Source organism: Tenrec ecaudatus, assembly GCF_050624435.1.
Source record: "Tenrec ecaudatus isolate mTenEca1 chromosome 6 unlocalized genomic scaffold, mTenEca1.hap1 SUPER_6_unloc_2, whole genome shotgun sequence".
Classification (NCBI taxonomy): Eukaryota; Metazoa; Chordata; class Mammalia; order Afrosoricida; family Tenrecidae; genus Tenrec; species Tenrec ecaudatus.
In genome coordinates, this window is record NW_027457606.1 from 676,001 (window position 1) to 696,129 (window position 20,129).

A 20,129-nucleotide genomic window follows, 5' to 3' on the forward strand; every position below is an offset into this window, starting at 1 on the left:
GGCTTAGGGAGCCCCTGGCTTGGGGCGCCCCAGCCCTTAGGCTTTGGGAGCCCCAGACCTGGGGGGCAACTGTCCTTAGGCTTTGTGAGCCCCAGGCCTGGGGCACCCCAGCCCTTAGGCTTTGTGAGCCCCAGGCCTGGGGCACCCCAGTCGTTAGGCTTTGGGAGTCCCAGGCCTGGGGCGCCCCAGTCCTTAGCCTTTGGGAGCCCCAGGCCTGGAGCGCCGCAGGCCTAAGGCTTTGTGAGCCCCAGGCCTGGGGCACCCCAGCCCTTAGGCTTTGTGAGCCCCAGGCCTGGGGCACCCCAGTCGTTAGGCTTTGGGAGTCCCAGGCCTGGGGCGCCCCAGTCCTTAGCCTTTGGGAGCCCCAGGCCTGGAGCGCCCCAGGCCTAAGGCTTTGTGAGCCCCAGGCCTGGGGCGCCCCAGCCCTTAGGCTTTGGGAGCCCCAGGCCTGGTAGGGCCCAGCCCTTAGGCTTAGGGAGCCCCTGGCCTGGGGCGCCCCAGCCCTTAGGCTTTGGGAGGCCCAGGCCAGGGGCACCCCAGCCCTTAGGATTTGGGAGGCTCAGGCCTGGGGTGCCCCAGCCCTTAGGATTTGGGACCCCGAGGCTGGGACGCCCCAGCCCATAGATTTTGGGAGCCCCAGGCTGGGACGCCCCAGCCCATACATTTTGGGAGCCCCAGGCCTGGGGCTCCCCAGCTCGTAGGCTCTGGGAGCCACAGGCCTGGGGCGCCCCAGACCTTAGGCTTAAGGAGCCCCAGACCAGGGGGGACCTAGCTCTTCGGCTTAGGGAGCCCCAGGCCTGGGGCATCCCTGCCCTTAGGCTTAGGGAGTCCCAGGCCTGGGGCACCCCAGCCCTTAGGTTTGGGAGTTCCATTCCTGGGCGCCCCAGCCCTTAAACTTTGGAAGCCACAGGCCTGGTACGCCCCAGCCCTTTGGTTTAGGGAGCCCCTGACCTGGGGCGCCCCAGCACTTAGGCTTTGGGAGCCCCAGGCCTGGGGCGTCCCTGCCCTTGACTTAGGGAGCCCCAGGCCTGGGGTGCCCCAGCCCTTGGGCTAAGGGAGCCCCAGGCCTGGGTCGCCCCAGCCGTTAGGCTAAGGGAACCTCTGGCCTGGGGAGCCACAGCCCTTTTTCTTAGGGAGCCCCAGGCCTGGGGCGCCCCAGCCCTTAGGCTTTGGGAGCTCCAAGCCTGTGGCGCCCCAGCCCTTAGGCTTTGGGAGCCCCAGGCCTGGGTGCACCCAGCACTTCGGCTTAGCGAGCCCCATGCCTGGGCGTCCAAGCCCTTCGGCTTAGGGAGTCCCAGGCCTGGGGCGCCCACGCCCTTAGGTTTAGGGAGCCCCTGGCCTGGGGCGCCCCAAACCTTAGGCTTTGGGAGCCCCAGGCCGGGGCGCCCCAGCCCTTAGCCTTTGGGAGACCCAGGCCTGGGGCTCCCCAGCGCTTATGCTTTGGGAGCCCCAGGCCTGGGATCGCCCCATCCAATAGGCTTAGGGAGCCCTAGGGCTGGGGACACCCAGCCCTTCGGCTTAGGGAGCCCCAGGCCTAGGGCACCGCAGCACTTAGGCTTAGGGAGCCCCAGGCCTGGTACGTCCCAGCCCTTAGTCTTAGGGAGCCCCAGGCCTTGGGCGCCCCAGCCCTTAGGCTTTTGGAGCCCCAGGCTGGGACGCCCCAGTCCATAGGATTTGGGCGCCCCGACTGGGGCGCCAGCCATTAGGCTTTGGGAGCCCCAGGCTTGGGTCGCCCCAACTCTTAGTCTTTTGGATCCAAAGGCCTGGGGCGCCCCAACTCGTAGGCTCTGGGAGCCACAGGCCTGGGCGCCCCAGCTCGTAGGCTCTGGGAGCCACAGGCCTGGGGCGCCCCAGACCTTAGGCTTAGGGAGCCCCAGACCTGGTGGGACCCAGGTCTTCGGCTTAGGGAGCCCCAGGCCTGGGGCATCCCTGCCCTTAGGCTTAGGGAGTCCCAGGCCTGGGGCACCCCAGCCCTTAGTCTTTGGGAGTCCCATTCCTGCGCACCCCAGCCCTTAGGCTTTGGAAGCCCCAGGCCTGGGTCGCCCCAGCCGTTAGGCTAAGGGAGCCTCTGGCCTTGGGAGCCACAGCCCTTTTTCTTAGGGAACCCCAGGCCTGGGGCGCCCCAACCCTTAAGTTTTGGGAGCCCCAGGCTGGGGCGCCCCAGCCCTTAGGCTTTGGGTGCCCCAGGCCTGGGGCGCCCCAGCCATTAGGCTTTGGGAGCCCCAGGCCTGGGGGCACCCAGCACTTCGGCTTAGGGAGCCCCACGCCTGGGGCGCCCCCGCCCTTAGGTTTAGGGAGCCCCAGGCCTGGGGCGCCCCAGACCTTAGGCTTTGGGAGCCCCAGGCCGGGGTGCCCCAGCCCTTAGGCTTTGGGAGACCCAGGTCTGGGGCGCCCCAGCGCTTATGCTTTGGGAGCCCCAGGCCTGGGGTCGTCCCATCCCTTAGGCTTAGGGAGCCCTAGGCCTGGGGACACCCAGCCCTTCGGCTTAGAGAGCCCCAGGCCTTGGGCGCCCCAGCCCTTAGGCTTTGGGAGGCCCCGGCCAGTGGCGCCCCAGCCCTTAGGCTTTGGGAGCCCCAGGCCTCGGGCGCCCCCGCCTTAGGCTTTGTGAGCCCCAGGCCTGGGGCCCCCCGCCCTTAAGCTTTGGGAGCCCCAGGCCTGGGGCACACCAGCCCTTAGGCTTTGGGAGCCCCAGGCCTGGGGCGCCCCAGCCCTTAGGCTTTGGGAGCCCCAGGCCTGGGACCTCCCAGCCCTTAGGCTTTGGGAGCACGAGTCGTGGAGCGCCCCAGGCCTTAGGCTTTGGAAGCCCGAGGCCTAGGGCGCCTCAGCCTTAGGCTTTGGGAGTCCCTGGCCTGGGGCGCCCCAGCCCTTAGGCTTTGGGATCCCCAGGCCTGGTACGCCCCAGCCTTAGGGTTAGGGAGCCCCTGGCCTGGGGCATCTCAGGATTTAGGCTTTGGGAGTCCCAGGCCTGGAGCGCCCCAGGCCTTAGACTTTGGGAGCCCCAGGCCTGGTACGGCCCACCCCTTAGGCTTAGGGAGCCCCTGGCTTGGGGCGCCCCAGCCTTTAGGCTTTGGGAGCCCCAGACCTGGGGAGCAACTGCCCTTAGGCTTTGTGAGCCCCAGGCCTGGGGCACCCCAGCCCTTAGGCTTTGGGAGCCCCAGGCCTGGGGCACCCCAGCCGTTAGGCTTTGGGAGTCCCAGGCCTGGGGCGCCCTAGTCCTTAGGCTTTGGGAGCCCTAGGCCTGGAGCGCCCCAGGCCTTAGGTTTGTGAGCCCCAGGCCTGTGGCGCCCCAGCCCTTAGGCTTTGGGAGCCCCAGGCCTGGTATGGCCCAGCCCTTAAGCTTAGGGAGCCCCTGGCCTGGGGCGCCCCAGCCCTTAGGCTTTGGGAGGCCCAGGCCAGGGGCACCCCATCCCTTAGGATTTGGGAGCCTCAGGCCTGGGGCGCCACCGCCCTTAGGCTTTGGGAGCCCCAGGGCTGGGGCGCACCAGCCCTTAAGCTTTGGAAGCCCCAGGCCTGGGGTGCCCCAGCCCTTAGGCTTTGGGAGCCCCAGGCCTGGGGTGCCCCAGCCCTTAGGATTTGGGAGCCCCAGGCAGGGACGCCCCAGCCCATAGATTTTGGGAGCCCCAGGCCTGGGGCGCCCCAGCTCGTAGGCTCTGGGAGCCACAGGCCTGGGGAGCCCCAGACCTTAGGCTTAAGGAGCCCCAGACCTGGGGGGACCCAGCTCTTCGGCTTAGGGAGCCCCAGGCCTGGGGCATCCATGCCCTTAGGCTTAGGGAGTCCCAGGCCTGGGGCACCCCAGCCCTTAGGTTTGGGAGTTCCATTCCTGGGCGCCCCAGCCTTTAGGCTTTGGAAGCCACAGGCCTGGTACTCCCCAGCCCTTTGGCTTAGGGAGCCCCTGACCTGGGGCGCCCCAGCACTTAGGCTTTGGGAGCCCCAGGCCTGGGGTGCCCCTGCCCTTTGCTTAGGGAGTCCCAGGCCTGGGGTGCCCAAACCCTTGGGCTTAGGGAGCCCCAGGCCTGGGTCGCCCCAGCCGTTAGGCTAAGGGAGCCTCTGGCCTGGGGAGCCACAGCCCTTTTTCTTAGTGAGCCCCAGGCCTGGGGCGCCCCAACCCTTAGGTTTTGGGAGCCCCAGGCTGGGGCGCCCCAGCCCTTAGGCTTTGGGAGCCCCAGGCCTGGGGGCACCCAGCACTTCGGCTTAGGGAGCCCCAGGCCTGGGCGTCCCAGCCCTTCGGCTTAGGGAGCCCCAGGCCTGGGGCGCCCACGCCCTTAGGTTTAGGGAGCCCCTGGCCTGGGGCGCCCCAAACCTTAGGCTTTGGGAGCCCCAGGCCGGGGCGCCCCAGCCCTTAGGCTTTGGGAGACCCAGGCCTGGGGCGCCCCAGCGCTTATGCTTTGGGAGCCCAAGGCCTGAGGTCACCCCATCCAATAGGCTTAGGGAGCCCTAGACCTGGGGACACCCAGCCCTTCGGCTTAGGGAGCCCCAGGCCTAGGGCGCCGCAACACTTAGGCTTAGGGAGCCCCAGGCCTGGGACGCCCCAGCCCATAGGATTTGGGAGCCCCAGGCCTGGGGCGCCAGCCCTTAGGCTTTGGGAGCCCCAGGTTTGGGGCGCCCCAACTCTTAGGCTTTTGGAGCCACAGGCCTGGGGCGCCCCAGCTCGTACGCTCTGGGAGCAACAGGCCTGGGGTGCCCCAGCTCGTAGGCTCTGGGAGCCACAGGCCTGGGGCGCCCCAGACCTTAGGCTTAGGGAGCCCCAGGCCTGGGTCGCCCCAGCCGTTAGGCTAAGGGAGCCTCTGGCCTTGGGAGCCACAGCCCTTTTTCTTAGGGAGCCCCAGGCCTGGGGCGCCCCAACCCTTAGGTTTTGGGAGCCCCAGGCTGGGGCGCCCCAGCCCTTAGGCTTTGGGTGCCCCAGGCCTGGGGCGCCCCAGCTCTTAGGCTTTGGGAGCCCCAGGCCTGGGGGCACCCAGCACTTCGGCTTAGGGAGCCCCAGGCCTGGGCGTCCCAGCCCTTCGGCTTAGGGAGCCCCACGCCTGGGGTGCCCCCGCCCTTAGGTTTAGGGAGCCCCTGGCCTGGGGCGCCCCAGACCTTAGGCTTGCGAGCCCCAGGCCGGGGCGCCCCAGCCATTAGGCTTTGGGAGACCCAGGCCTGGGGCGGCCCAGCGCTTAAGCTTTGGGAGCCCCAGGCCTGGGGTCGCCCCATCACTTAGGCTTAGGGAGCCCTAGGCCTGGGGACCCCCAGCCCTTCGGCTAGGGAGCCCCAGGCCTTGGGCGCCCCAGCCCTTAGGATTTGGGAGCCCCAGGCCTGGGGCGCCCAGCCCTTAGGCTTTGGGAGGCCAAGGCTTGGGGCGCCCCAACTCTTAGGCTTATGGAGCCCCAGGCCTGGGAGGACCCAGCTCTTCGGCTTAGGGAGCCCCAGGCCTGGGGCGTCCCTGCCCTTAGGCTTTGGGAGTCCCAGTCCTGGGGCGCCCCCACCCTTAGGTTTAGGGAGCCCCTGGCCTGGGGCGCCCCAGCCCTTAGGCTTTGGGAGCCCCTGGCCGGGGCGCCCCAGCCCTTAGGCTTTGGGAGCCCCAGGCCTGGGGCGCCCCAGCGCTTAGGTTTTGGGAGCCTCAGGCCTGGGGCGCCCCAGCCCTTAGGCTTAGGGTGCCCTAGGCCTGGGGGCACCCAGCTCTTCGGCTTAGGGAGCCCCAGGCCAGGTACGCCCCAGCCCTTAGGATTAGGGACCCCCTGGCCTGGGGCGCCCAAGCCCTTAGGCTTTGGGAGCCCCAGGCCAGGTACGCCCTAGCCCTTAGGATTAGGGACCCCCTGCCTTGGGGTGCCCCCGCCCTTAGGATTTGGGAGCCCCAGGCCTGGGGCGCCCCAGCCCTTAGGCTTACGGAGCCCCAGGCCTGGGGCACCACAGCCCTCAGGCTTTGGGCGCCCCAGACCTAGGGCGCACCAGCCCTTTGGCTTAGGGAGCCCCTGGCCTGGGGCGCCCCAGCGCTTAGGCTTTGGGTGCCCCAGGCCGGGGGTGCCCCAGCCGTTAGGCTTTGGGAGCTCAAGCTTGGTGCGACCCAGCAATTAGGTTTTGGGAGCCAAAGCCTTGGGCGCCCCAGCCCTTGGGCTTTGGGAGCCCCAGGCCTGGGGTGCCCCAGCCCTTAGGCTTTGGGAGCCCCAGGCCTGGGGCACCCCAGCCGTTAGGCTTTGGGAGCCCCAGGCTTGGGTCGCCCCAACTCTTAGTCTTTTGGATCCAAAGGCCTGGGGCGCCCCAACTCGTAGGCTCTGGGAGCCACAGGCCTGGGCGCCCCAGCTCGTAGGCTCTGGGAGCCACAGGCCTGGGGCGCCCCAGACCTTAGGCTTAGGGAGCCCCAGACCTGGTGGGACCCAGGTCTTCGGCTTAGGGAGCCCCAGGCCTGGGGCATCCCTGCCCTTAGGCTTAGGGAGTCCCAGGCCTGGGGCACCCCAGCCCTTAGTCTTTGGGAGTCCCATTCCTGCGCACCCCAGCCCTTAGGCTTTGGAAGCCCCAGGCCTGGGTCGCCCCAGCCGTTAGGCTAAGGGAGCCTCTGGCCTTGGGAGCCACAGCCCTTTTTCTTAGGGAACCCCAGGCCTGGGGCGCCCCAACCCTTAAGTTTTGGGAGCCCCAGGCTGGGGCGCCCCAGCCCTTAGGCTTTGGGTGCCCCAGGCCTGGGGCGCCCCAGCCATTAGGCTTTGGGAGCCCCAGGCCTGGGGGCACCCAGCACTTCGGCTTAGGGAGCCCCACGCCTGGGGCGCCCCCGCCCTTAGGTTTAGGGAGCCCCAGGCCTGGGGCGCCCCAGACCTTAGGCTTTGGGAGCCCCAGGCCGGGGTGCCCCAGCCCTTAGGCTTTGGGAGACCCAGGTCTGGGGCGCCCCAGCGCTTATGCTTTGGGAGCCCCAGGCCTGGGGTCGTCCCATCCCTTAGGCTTAGGGAGCCCTAGGCCTGGGGACACCCAGCCCTTCGGCTTAGAGAGCCCCAGGCCTTGGGCGCCCCAGCCCTTAGGCTTTGGGAGGCCCCGGCCAGTGGCGCCCCAGCCCTTAGGCTTTGGGAGCCCCAGGCCTCGGGCGCCCCCGCCTTAGGCTTTGTGAGCCCCAGGCCTGGGGCCCCCCGCCCTTAAGCTTTGGGAGCCCCAGGCCTGGGGCACACCAGCCCTTAGGCTTTGGGAGCCCCAGGCCTGGGGCGCCCCAGCCCTTAGGCTTTGGGAGCCCCAGGCCTGGGACCTCCCAGCCCTTAGGCTTTGGGAGCACGAGTCGTGGAGCGCCCCAGGCCTTAGGCTTTGGAAGCCCGAGGCCTAGGGCGCCTCAGCCTTAGGCTTTGGGAGTCCCTGGCCTGGGGCGCCCCAGCCCTTAGGCTTTGGGATCCCCAGGCCTGGTACGCCCCAGCCTTAGGGTTAGGGAGCCCCTGGCCTGGGGCATCTCAGGATTTAGGCTTTGGGAGTCCCAGGCCTGGAGCGCCCCAGGCCTTAGACTTTGGGAGCCCCAGGCCTGGTACGGCCCACCCCTTAGGCTTAGGGAGCCCCTGGCTTGGGGCGCCCCAGCCTTTAGGCTTTGGGAGCCCCAGACCTGGGGAGCAACTGCCCTTAGGCTTTGTGAGCCCCAGGCCTGGGGCACCCCAGCCCTTAGGCTTTGGGAGCCCCAGGCCTGGGGCACCCCAGCCGTTAGGCTTTGGGAGTCCCAGGCCTGGGGCGCCCTAGTCCTTAGGCTTTGGGAGCCCTAGGCCTGGAGCGCCCCAGGCCTTAGGTTTGTGAGCCCCAGGCCTGTGGCGCCCCAGCCCTTAGGCTTTGGGAGCCCCAGGCCTGGTATGGCCCAGCCCTTAAGCTTAGGGAGCCCCTGGCCTGGGGCGCCCCAGCCCTTAGGCTTTGGGAGGCCCAGGCCAGGCGCACCCCATCCCTTAGGATTTGGGAGCCTCAGGCCTGGGGCGCCACCGCCCTTAGGCTTTGGGAGCCCCAGGGCTGGGGCGCACCAGCCCTTAAGCTTTGGAAGCCCCAGGCCTGGGGTGCCCCAGCCCTTAGGCTTTGGGAGCCCCAGGCCTGGGGTGCCCCAGCCCTTAGGATTTGGGAGCCCCAGGCAGGGACGCCCCAGCCCATAGATTTTGGGAGCCCCAGGCCTGGGGCGCCCCAGCTCGTAGGCTCTGGGAGCCACAGGCCTGGGGAGCCCCAGACCTTAGGCTTAAGGAGCCCCAGACCTGGGGGGACCCAGCTCTTCGGCTTAGGGAGCCCCAGGCCTGGGGCATCCATGCCCTTAGGCTTAGGGAGTCCCAGGCCTGGGGCACCCCAGCCCTTAGGTTTGGGAGTTCCATTCCTGGGCGCCCCAGCCTTTAGGCTTTGGAAGCCACAGGCCTGGTACTCCCCAGCCCTTTGGCTTAGGGAGCCCCTGACCTGGGGCGCCCCAGCACTTAGGCTTTGGGAGCCCCAGGCCTGGGGTGCCCCTGCCCTTTGCTTAGGGAGTCCCAGGCCTGGGGTGCCCAAACCCTTGGGCTTAGGGAGCCCCAGGCCTGGGTCGCCCCAGCCGTTAGGCTAAGGGAGCCTCTGGCCTGGGGAGCCACAGCCCTTTTTCTTAGTGAGCCCCAGGCCTGGGGCGCCCCAACCCTTAGGTTTTGGGAGCCCCAGGCTGGGGCGCCCCAGCCCTTAGGCTTTGGGAGCCCCAGGCCTGGGGGCACCCAGCACTTCGGCTTAGGGAGCCCCAGGCCTGGGCGTCCCAGCCCTTCGGCTTAGGGAGCCCCAGGCCTGGGGCGCCCACGCCCTTAGGTTTAGGGAGCCCCTGGCCTGGGGCGCCCCAAACCTTAGGCTTTGGGAGCCCCAGGCCGGGGCGCCCCAGCCCTTAGGCTTTGGGAGACCCAGGCCTGGGGCGCCCCAGCGCTTATGCTTTGGGAGCCCAAGGCCTGAGGTCACCCCATCCAATAGGCTTAGGGAGCCCTAGACCTGGGGACACCCAGCCCTTCGGCTTAGGGAGCCCCAGGCCTAGGGCGCCGCAACACTTAGGCTTAGGGAGCCCCAGGCCTGGGACGCCCCAGCCCATAGGATTTGGGAGCCCCAGGCCTGGGGCGCCAGCCCTTAGGCTTTGGGAGCACCAGGTTTGGGGCGCCCCAACTCTTAGGCTTTTGGAGCCACAGGCCTGGGGCGCCCCAGCTCGTACGCTCTGGGAGCAACAGGCCTGGGGTGCCCCAGCTCGTAGGCTCTGGGAGCCACAGGCCTGGGGCGCCCCAGACCTTAGGCTTAGGGAGCCCCAGGCCTGGGTCGCCCCAGCCGTTAGGCTAAGGGAGCCTCTGGCCTTGGGAGCCACAGCCCTTTTTCTTAGGGAGCCCCAGGCCTGGGGCGCCCCAACCCTTAGGTTTTGGGAGCCCCAGGCTGGGGCGCCCCAGCCCTTAGGCTTTGGGTGCCCCAGGCCTGGGGCGCCCCAGCTCTTAGGCTTTGGGAGCCCCAGGCCTGGGGGCACCCAGCACTTCGGCTTAGGGAGCCCCAGGCCTGGGCGTCCCAGCCCTTCGGCTTAGGGAGCCCCACGCCTGGGGTGCCCCCGCCCTTAGGTTTAGGGAGCCCCTGGCCTGGGGCGCCCCAGACCTTAGGCTTGCGAGCCCCAGGCCGGGGCGCCCCAGCCATTAGGCTTTGGGAGACCCAGGCCTGGGGCGGCCCAGCGCTTAAGCTTTGGGAGCCCCAGGCCTGGGGTCGCCCCATCACTTAGGCTTAGGGAGCCCTAGGCCTGGGGACCCCCAGCCCTTCGGCTAGGGAGCCCCAGGCCTTGGGCGCCCCAGCCCTTAGGATTTGGGAGCCCCAGGCCTGGGGCGCCCAGCCCTTAGGCTTTGGGAGGCCAAGGCTTGGGGCGCCCCAACTCTTAGGCTTATGGAGCCCCAGGCCTGGGAGGACCCAGCTCTTCGGCTTAGGGAGCCCCAGGCCTGGGGCGTCCCTGCCCTTAGGCTTTGGGAGTCCCAGTCCTGGGGCGCCCCCACCCTTAGGTTTAGGGAGCCCCTGGCCTGGGGCGCCCCAGCCCTTAAGCTTTGGGAGCCCCTGGCCGGGGCGCCCCAGCCCTTAGGCTTTGGGAGCCCCAGGCCTGGGGCGCCCCAGCGCTTAGGTTTTGGGAGCCTCAGGCCTGGGGCGCCCCAGCCCTTAGGCTTAGGGTGCCCTAGGCCTGGGGGCACCCAGCTCTTCGGCTTAGGGAGCCCCAGGCCAGGTACGCCCCAGCCCTTAGGATTAGGGACCCCCTGGCCTGGGGCGCCCAAGCCCTTAGGCTTTGGGAGCCCCAGGCCAGGTACGCCCTAGCCCTTAGGATTAGGGACCCCCTGCCTTGGGGTGCCCCCGCCCTTAGGATTTGGGAGCCCCAGGCCTGGGGCGCCCCAGCCCTTAGGCTTACGGAGCCCCAGGCCTGGGGCACCACAGCCCTCAGGCTTTGGGCGCCCCAGACCTAGGGCGCACCAGCCCTTTGGCTTAGGGAGCCCCTGGCCTGGGGCGCCCCAGCGCTTAGGCTTTGGGTGCCCCAGGCCGGGGGTGCCCCAGCCGTTAGGCTTTGGGAGCTCAAGCTTGGTGCGACCCAGCAATTAGGTTTTGGGAGCCAAAGCCTTGGGCGCCCCAGCCCTTGGGCTTTGGGAGCCCCAGGCCTGGGGTGCCCCAGCCCTTAGGCTTTGGAAGCCCCAGGCATGGGGCGCCCCAACACTTAGGATTTGGGAGCCCCAGGCTGGGACGCCCCAGCCCATAGGTTTTGGGAGCCCCAGGCCTGGGGCGCCCAGCCCTTAGGGTTTGAGAGCCCAAGGCTTGGGGCGCCCCAGCTCTTACGCTTTGGGAGCCTCAGGCCTGGGGCTCCCCAGAGCTTAGGCTTAGGGAACCCCAGGCCTGGGGGCGCCCAGCCCTTCAGCTTAGGGAGCCCCAGGCCTGGGGCATCCCAGCCCTTAGGCCTAGGGAGCCCCAGGCCTGGGGCGCCCCAGCTATTAGGCTTAGGGAGCCTATAGCCTGGGACGCCCCACACCTTCGGCTTAGGGTGCAACAGACCTAGAGCGCCCCAGCCCTCAGGCTTTGGGAGCCCCAGGCCTGGGGCACGCCAGCCCTTAGGCTTTGGGAGTCCCAGGCCTGTGGCCCCAAGCCCTTAGGCTGTGGGAGCCCCAGGCCAGGTACGCCCCAGCCCTTAGGATTAGGGAACCCCTGGTCTGGGGCGCCCCAGCCCTTTGGCTTTGGGAGCCACAGGCCTGGTACGCCCCATCCCTTAGGCTTAGGGAGCCCCTGACCTGGGGTGCCCTAGCACTTAGGCTTTGGGAGCCCCAGGGCTGAGGCGCCCCAGCCCTTAGTTTTTGTGAGCCCTAGGCCTGGGGCGCCCCTGCACTTGGCTTTGGGAGCCCCAGGCCTGGGGTGCCCCAGCCCTTAAGCTTAGGGAGCCCCAGGCCTGGGTCGCCCCAACCGTTAGGCTTAGGGAGCCTCTGGCCTGGGGCGCCACAGCCCTTTTTCTTAGGGAGCACCAGGCCTGGGGCGCCCCAACCCTTAGGCTTAGAGAGCCCCATGCATGGGGCGCCCCAGCTCTTAGGTTTAGGGAGCCACTTGCCTGGGGGGCCCCAGCCCTTAGGCTTTGGGAGCCCCAGGCCGGGGTGCCCCAGCGCTTAGGCTTAGGGAACCCCATGCCTGGGCGTCCCAGCCCTTCGGGTAGGGAGCACCAGGCCTGGGGCGCCCCCGCCCTTAGGTTTTGGGAGCAACTGGCCTGGGGCGCCCCAGCCCTTAGGCTTTGGGAGCCCCAGGACGGGTGCCCCAGGCCTTAGGATTTGGGAGCCCCAGGTCTGGGACGCCCCAGTGCTTATGCTTTGGGAGCCCCAGGCCTGGGGCGCCCCATTCCTTAGGCTTAGGGAGCCCTAGGCCTGAGGACACCCAGTCCTTCGGCTTAGGGAGCCCCAGGCCTAGGGCGCCACAGCCCTTAGGCTTAGGGAGTCCCAGGCCTGGTACGGCCCAGCCCTTAGTCTTAGGGAGCCCCAGGCCTGGGGTGCCCCAGCCCTTAGGCTTTGGGAGTCCCAGGCCTGGGGCGCCCCAGCCCTTAGGCTTTGAGAGCCCCAGGCCTGGTACGCCCCAGCCCTTATGCTTACGGAGCCCCTGGCCTATGGCGCCCCAAGCCTTAGGCTTTGGGAGCCCCAGGCATGGGGCTCCCCAACCCTTAGGTTTTTGGAGCCCCAGGCCTGGTACGGCTCAGCCCTTAGGCTTAGGGAGCCCCTGGCCTGGGGCGCCACAGCCTTTAGACTTCGGGAGCCCCAGGCCAGGGGCGCCCCAGCCCTTAAGTTTTGGGAGCCCCAGGCCTGGTACGGCCCAGCACTTAGGCTTAGGGAGCCCCAGGCCTGGTACGGCCCAGCCCTTAGGCTTAGGGAGCCCCTGGCCAGGTACGCCCCAGCCCTTAGGATTAGGGAACCCCTGGTCTGGGGCGCCCCAGCCCTTTGGCTTTGGGAGCCAAAGGCCTGGTACGCCCCATCCCTTAGGCTTAGGGAGCCCCTGACCTGGGGTGCCCTAGTACTTAGGCTTTGGGAGCCCGAGGCGTGGAGCGCCCCAGGCCTTAGGCTTTGGAAGCCTGAGGCATGGGGCGCCCCAGCCCTTAGGCTTTGGGAGTCCCTGGCCTGGGGCGCCCCAGCCCTTAGTCTTTGGGAGCCCCAGGCCTGGTACGTCCCAGCCCTTAGGCTTAGGGAGCCCCTGGCCTGGGGCGTCCCAGGCCTTAGGCTTTGGGAGCCCCAGGCCTGGAGCGCCCCAGGCCTTAGGCTTTGGGAGCCCCAGGCCTGGTATGGCCCACCCCTTAGGCTTAGGGAGCCCCTGGCTTGGGGCGCCCCAGCCCTTAGGCTTTGGGAGCCCCAGCCCTGGGGGGCAACTGCTCTTAGGCTTTGTGAGCCCCAGGCCTGGGGCACCCCAGCCCTTAGGCTTTGGGAGCCCCAGGCCTGGGGCACCCCAGCCGTTAGGCTTTGGGAGTCCCAGGCCTGGGGCGCCCCAGTCCTTAGGCTTTGGTATCCCCAGGCCTGGAGCGCACAGGCCTTAAGTTTTGTGAGCCCCAGGCCTGGGGCGCCCCAGCCCTTAGGCTTTGGGAGCCCCAGGCCTGGTAGGGCCCAGCCCTTAGGCTTAGGGAGCCCCTGGCCTGGGGCGCACCAGCCCTTATGCTTTGGAAGCCCCAGGCTTGGGGTGCCCCCGAACTTAGGATTTGGGAGCCCCAGGCTGGGACGCCCCAGCCCATAGATTTTGGGAGCCCCAGGCCTGGGGCGCCCCAGCTCGTAGGCTCTGGGAGCCACAGGCCTGGGGCGCCCCAGACCTTAGGCCTAAGTAGCCCCAGACCTGGGGGGACCCAGCTCTTCGGCTTAGGGAGCCCCAGGCCTGGGGCATCCCTGCCCTTAGGCTTAGGGAGTCCCAGGCCTGGGGCACCCCAGCCCTTAGTTTTGGGAGTCCCATTCCTGGGCGCCCCAGCCCTTAGGCTTTGGAAGCCACGGGCCTGGTACGCCCCAGCCCTTTGGCTTAGGGAGCCCCTGACCTGGGGCGCCCCAGCACTTAGGCTTTGGGAGCCCCAGGCCTGGGGCGCCCCTACCCTTGGCTTAGGGAGCCCCAGGCCTGGGGTGCCCCAGCCCTTGGGCTTAGGGAGCCCCAGGCCTGGGGTGCCCCAGTCCTTGGGCTTAGGGAGCCCCAGGCCTGGGTCGCCCCAGCAGTTAGGCTAAGGGAGCCTCTGGCCTGGAGAGCCACAGCCCTTTTTCTTAGGGAGCCCCAGGCTGGGGCGCCCCAACCCTTAGGTTTTGGGAGCCCCAGGCTGGGGCGCCCCAGCCCTTAGGCTTTGGGTGCCCCAGGCCTGGGGCGCCCCAGCACTTAGGCTTTGGGAGCTCCAGGTCTGGGGCGCCCCTGCCCTTAGGCTTTGGGAGCTCCAGGCCTGTGGCGCCCCAGCCCTTAGGCTTTGGGAGCCCCAGGCCTGGGGACACCCAGCCCTTCGGCTTAGGGAGCCCCAGGCCTGGGGCGCCCACGCCTTTAGGTTTAGGGAGCCCCTGGCCTGGGGCGCCCCAGACCTTAGGCTTTGGGAGCCCCAGGCCGGGGCGCCCTAGCCCTTAGGCTTTGGGACACCCAGGCCTGGGGCGCCCCAGCGCTTATACTTTGGGAGCCCCAGGCCTGGGGTCGCCCCATCCAATAGGCTTAGGGAGCCCTAGGCCTGGGGACACCCAGCCCTTCGGCTTAGGGAGCCCCAGGCCTAGGGCGCCGCAGCCCTTAGGCTTAGGGAGCCCCAGGCCTGGTACGTCCCAGCCCTTAGGCTTTTGGAGCCCCAGGCTGAGACGCCCCAGCCCATAGGATGTGGGAGCCCCAGGCCCGGGGCGCCAGCCCTTAGGCTTAGGGAGCCCCAGGCTTGGGGCGCCCCAACTCTTAGGCTTTTGGAGCCACAGGCCTGGGGCGCCCCAGCTCGTAGGCTCTGGGAGCCACAGGCCTGGGGCCCCCCCAGACCTTAGGCTTAGGGAGCCCCAGACCTGGTGGGACGCAGGTCTTCGGCTTTGGGAGCCCCAGGCCTGGGGCGTCCCTGCCCTTAGGCTTAGGGAGCCCCAGGCCTGGGGCGTTCCTGCCCTTAGGCTTAGAGAGCCCCAGGCTCGAGGCGCCACTGCCCTTAGGCTTTGGGAGTCCCAGACCTAGGCGCCCCAGACCTTAGGCTTTAGGAGTCCCAGGCCTGGTACGCCCCAGCCCTTAGTCTTAGGGAGACCCAGGCCTGGGGGCACCCAGCGCTTCGGCTTAGGGAGCCCCAGGCCTGGGGCGTCCCAGCCCTTAGGCTTTGGGAGTTCCAGACCTAGGCGCCACAGCCCTTAGGCTGGGAGTCGCAGGCCTGGTACGCCCCAGGCCTTAGGCTTAGGGAGCACCTGGCCTGGGGCGCCCAAGCCCTTAGGTTTTGGGAGCCCTAGGCCTGGGGCACCCCAGCCCTTTGGCTTTGGGAGCCCCAGGCCTGGGGCGCCCCAGCCCTTAGGCTTAGGGAGCCTCTGGCCTTGGGCGCCACAGCCCTTTGTCTTTGGAAGCCCAAGGCCTGGGGCATCCCAACACTTAGGTTTTGGTAGCCCCCGGCTAGGGGCGCCCCAGCCCTTAGGTTTTGGGTGCCCCAGGCCTGGGGCGCCCCAGCCCTTAGGCTTTGGGAGCTCCAGCCCTGTGGTGCCCCAGCCCTTATGCTTTGAGAGTCCCAGGCTTAGGGGCACCCAGCCCTTCGGCTTAGGGAGCCCCAGACCTGGGTGTCACAGCCCTTCAGCTTAGGGAGCCCCAGGCCTTGGGCGCCCCCGCCCTTAGGTTTAGGGAGCCCCTGGCCTGGGGCACCCAGCCCTTAGGCTTTGGGAGCCCCAGGCCGGGGCGCACCAGCCTTAGGCTTTGGGAGCCCCAGGCCTGGGGCGCCCCAGCCCTTAGACTTAGGGAGCCCCAGGCCTGTGGCACGCCAGCCATTAGGCTTTGGGAGTCCCAGGCCTGGGGCGCTCAAACCCTTAGGCTTTGGGAGCCCCAGGCTGGGACGCCCCAGCCCATAGGTTTTGGGAGCCCCTGGCCTGGGGCCCCCAGCCCTTAGGGTTTGAGAGCCCCAGGCTTGGGGCGCCCCAGCTCTTAGGCTTTGGGAGCCAGAGGCCTTGGGCACCCCAGCGCTTAGTCTTAGGGAGCCCTAGGCCTGGGGGCACCCAGCCGTTCGGCTTAGGGAGCCCCAGGCCTGGGGCGTCCCAGCCCTTAGGCTTAGTGAGCCTATAGCCTGGGATGCCCCAGCCCTTCGGCTTAGGGCGCGACAGACCTAGGGCGCCCCATCCCTCAGGCTTTGGGAGCCCCAGGCCTGGGGCACGCCAGCCCTTAGGCTTTGGGAGTCCAAGGCCTGGGGCGCCCAAGCCCTTAGGCTTTGGAATCCCCAGGCTAGGTATGCCCCAGCCCTTAGGATTAGGGAGCCCCTGGCCTCGGGGGCCCCAGCCCTTAGGTTTTGGGAGTCGCAGGCCTGGGGCGACCCCACCCTTAGGATTTGGGAGCCCCAGGCCTGGGGTACCCCAGCCCTTAGGCTTACGGAGCCCCAGGCCTTGGGCGCCACAGCCCTTAGGCTTTGGACGCCCCAGACCTAAGGCGCCCCAGCCCTTTGGCTTAGGGAGCCCCTGGCCTGGGGCGTCCCAGCCCTTAGGCTTTGGGAGCCCCAGCCCGGGGGCGCCCCAGCCATTAGGCTTTGGAAGCTCAAGCCTGGTGCGACCCAGCCCTTAGGTTTTGGGAGCCAAAGCCTGGGGCGCCCTAGCCCTTAGGCTTTGGGAGCCCCAGGCCTGAGGCGCCCGAGCCCTTAGGCTTTGAGAGCCCCACGCTTGGGTCGCCCCAGCTCTTAGGCTTAGGGAACCCCTGGCCTGGGGCACCCAAGCCCTTAGGCTTTGGGAGCCCCAGGCCTGGGGCGCCCAACTCTTCGGCTTAAGGAGCCCCAGGCCAGGGGCGTCCCAGCCCTTAGGCTTAGGGAGCCCCAGGCCGGGGGTGCCCCAGCCGTTAGGCTTTGGGAGCTAAAGCCTGATGCGACCCAGCCCTTAGGCTTTGGAAGCCCCAGGCATGGGGCGCCCCAACCCTTAGGATTTGGGAGCCCCAGGCTGGGACGCCGCAGCCCATAGGTTTTGGGAGCCCCAGGCCTGGGGCTCCCCAGAGCTTAGTCTTAGGGAACCCCAGGCCTGGGGGCGCCCAGCCCTTCGGCTTAGGGAGCCCCAGGCCTGGGGCGTCCCAGCCCTTCGGCTTATGGAGCCCCAGGCCTGGGGCGCCCCAGCTCTTAGGCTTAGGGAGCCTATAGCCTGGGATGCCCCAGCCCTTCGGCTTAGGGTGCAACAGACCTAGAGCGCCCCAGCCCTCAGGCTTTGGGAGCCCCAGGCCTGGGGCACGCCAGCCCTTAGGTTTGGGAGTCCCAGGCCTGGGGCGCCAAGCCCTTAGGCTTTGGGAGCCCCAGGCCAGGTACGCCCCAGCCCTTAGGATTAGGGAACCCCTGGCCTGGGGCGCCCCAGCCCTTTGGCTTTGGGAGCCACAGGCCTGGTACGCCCCATCCCTTAGGCTTAGGGAGCCCCTGACCTGGGGCGCGCTAGCACTTAGGCTTTGGGAGCCCCAGGGCTGAGGCGCCCCAGCCCTTAGGTTTTGTGAGCCCTATGCCTGGGGTGCCCCTGCCCTTGGCTTTGGGAGCCCCAGGCCTGGGGTGCCCCAGCCCTTAGGCTTAGGGAGCCCCAGGCCTGGGTCGCCCCAACCGTTAGGCTTAGGGAGCCTCTGGCCTGGGGCGCCACAGCCCTTTTTCTTAGGGAGCCCCAGGCCTGGGGCGCCCCAACCCTTAGGCTTTGAGAGCCCCAGGCCTGGGGCGCCCCAGCTCTTAGGTTTAGGGAGCCACTTGCCTGGGGCGCCCCAGCCCTTAGGCTTTGGGAGCCCCAGGCCGGGGTGCCCCAGCCCTTAGGCTTAGGGATCCCCATGCCTGGGCGTCCCAGCCCTTCGGGTAGGGAGCCCCAGTCCTGGGGCACCCCCGCCCTTAGGTTTTGGGAGCAACTGGCCTGGGGCGCCCCAGCCCTTAGGCTTTGGGAGCCCCAGGCCGGGGTGCTCCAGCCCTTAGGCTTTGGGAGTCCCAGGTCTGGGGCGCCCCAGCGCTTATGCTTTGGGAGCCCCAGGCCTGGGGCGCCCCAGCTCTTAGGTTTAGGGAGCCACTTGCCTGGGGCGCCCCAGCCCTTAGGCTTTGGGAGCCCCAGGCCGTGGTGCCCCAGCCCTTAGGCTTAGGGAGCCCCATGCCTGGGCGTCCCAGCCCTTCGTAGGGAGCCCCAGGCCGGGGTGCCCCAGCCCTTAGGCTTTGGGAGCTCCAGGCCTGTGGTGCCCCAGCCCTTATGCTTTGGGAGCCCCAGGCCTAGGGGCACCCTGCCCTTCGGCTTAGGGAGCCCCAGACCTGGGTGTCACAATCCTTCGGCTTAGGGAGCCCCAGGCCTGGGGCGCCCCTGCCCTTAGGTTTAGGGAGCCTCTGGCCTGGGGCGCCACAGCCCTTTGTCTTTGGGAGCCCCAGGCCGGGGCGCCCCAGCCCTTAGGCTTTGGGAGCCCCAGGCCTGGGGAGCCCCAGCGCTTATGCTTTGGGAGCCCCAGGCCTGGGGCGCCCCATTCCTTAGGCTTAGGGAGCCCTAGGCCTGGGGACACCCAGCCCTTAGGCTTAGGGAGCCCCAGGCCTGGTACGGCCCAGCACTTAGTCTTAGGGAGCCCCAGGCCTTGGGCGCCCCAGCCCTTAGGCTTTTGGAGCCCCAGGCTGGGACCCCCCAGTCCATAGGTTTTGGGAGCCCCAGGCCTGGGGCGCCTAGCCCTTAGGCTTTGTGAGCCCCAGATTTGGGGCACCCCAACTCTTAGGCTTTTGGAGCCACAGGCCTGGGGCGCCACAGCCCTTAGGCTTATGGCGCCCCAGGCCCTGGGGGGACCCAGCTCATTGGCTTAGGGAGCCCCTGGCCTGGGGCGTCCCTGCCCTTAGGCTTAGGGAGCCCCAGGCTCGGGGCGCCCCAGCCCTTAGGCTTTGGGAGTTCCTGACCTAGGCGCCACAGCCCTTAGCCTGGGAGTCGCAGGCCTGGTACGCCCCAGACCTTAGGCTTAGGGAGCACCTGGCCTGGGGCGCCCCAGCCCTTAGGTTTTGGGAGCCCTAGGCCTGGGGCGCCTCTGCCCTTAGGCTTTGGGATCCCAGGCCTGGGGCGCCCCTGCCCTTGGCTTTGGGAGCCCCAGGCCTGGGTTGCCCCAGCCCTTAGGCTTAGGGAGCCCCAGGCTTGGGTCGCCCCAACCGTTAGGCTTTGAGAGCCCCAGGCCTGGGGCGCCCCAGCTCTTAGGTTTAGGGAGCCACTTGCCTGGGGCGCCCCAGCCCTTAGGCTTTGGGAGCCCCAGGCCGGGGTGCCCCAGCCCTTAGGCTTAGGGAGCCCCAGGCCTGGGGGCACCCAGCGCTTTGGCTTAGGGAGCCCCAGGCCTGGGGCGTCCCAGCCCTTAGGATTTGGGTGTTCCAGACCTAGGCGCCTCAGCCCTTAGGCTGGGAGTCGCAGGCCTGGTACGCCCCAGCCCTTAGGCTTAGGGAGCACCTGGCCTGGGGTGCTCCAGCCCTTAGGTTTTGGGAGCCCTAGGCCTGGGGCACCGCAGCCCTTAGGCTTTGGGAGCCCCAGGCCTTGGGCGCCACAGCCCTTTGTCTTTGGAAGCCCAAGGCCTGGGGCATCCCAACACTTAGGTTTTGGGAGCCCCCGGCTAGGGGCGCCCCAGCCCTTAGGCTTTGGGTGCCCCAGGCCTGGGATGCACCAGCCCTTAGGCTTTGGGAGCTCCAGGCCTGTGGCGCCCCAGCCCTTATGCTTTGAGAGTCCCAGGCTTAGGGGCACCCAGCCCTTCGGCTTAGGGAGCCCCAGACCTGGGTGTCACAGCCCTTCGGCTTAGGGAGCCCCAGGCCTTGGGCGCCCCCGCCCTTCGGTTTAGGGAGCCCCTGGCCTGGGGCGCCCAGCCCTTAGGCTTTGGGAGCCCCAGGCCTGGGGCGCCCCAGCCCTTAGACTTAGGGAGCCCAAGGCCTGTGGCACGCCAGCCATTAGGCTTTGGGAGTCCCAGGCCTGGGGCGCTCAAAACCTTAGGCTTTGGGAGCCCCATGCTGGGACGCCCCAGCCCATAGGTTTTGGGAGCCCCAGGCCTGGGGCCCCCAGCCCTTAGTGTTTGAGAGCCCCAGACTTAAGGCGCCCCAGCTCTTAGGCTTTGGGAGCCACAGGCCTTGGGCACCCCAACGCTTAGTCTTAAGGAGCCCTTGGCCTGGGGGCACCCAGCCGTTGGGCTTAGGGAGCCCCAGGCCTGGGGCGTCCCAGCCCTTAGGCTTAGTGAGCCTATAGCCTGGGATGCCCCAGCCCTTCGGCTTAGGGCGCGACAGACCTAGGGGGCCCCAACCCTCAGGCTTTGGGAGCCCCAGGCCTGGGGCACGCCAGCCCTTAGGCTTTGGGAGCCCCAGGCCTGGGGCGCCCAAGCCCTTAGGCTTTGGGAGCCCCAGGCTAGGTATGCCCCAGCCCTTAGGATTAGGGAGCCCCTGGCCTGGGGGGCCCCAGCCCTTAGGTTTTGGGAGCCGCAGGCCTGGGGCGCCCCCACCCTTAGGATTTGGGAGCCCCAGGCCTGGGGTACTCCAGTCCTTAGGCTTACGGAGCCCCAGGCCTAGGGCGCCATAGCCCTTAGTCTTGGGCGCCCCAGACCTAAGGCGCCCCAGCCCTTTGGCTTAGGGA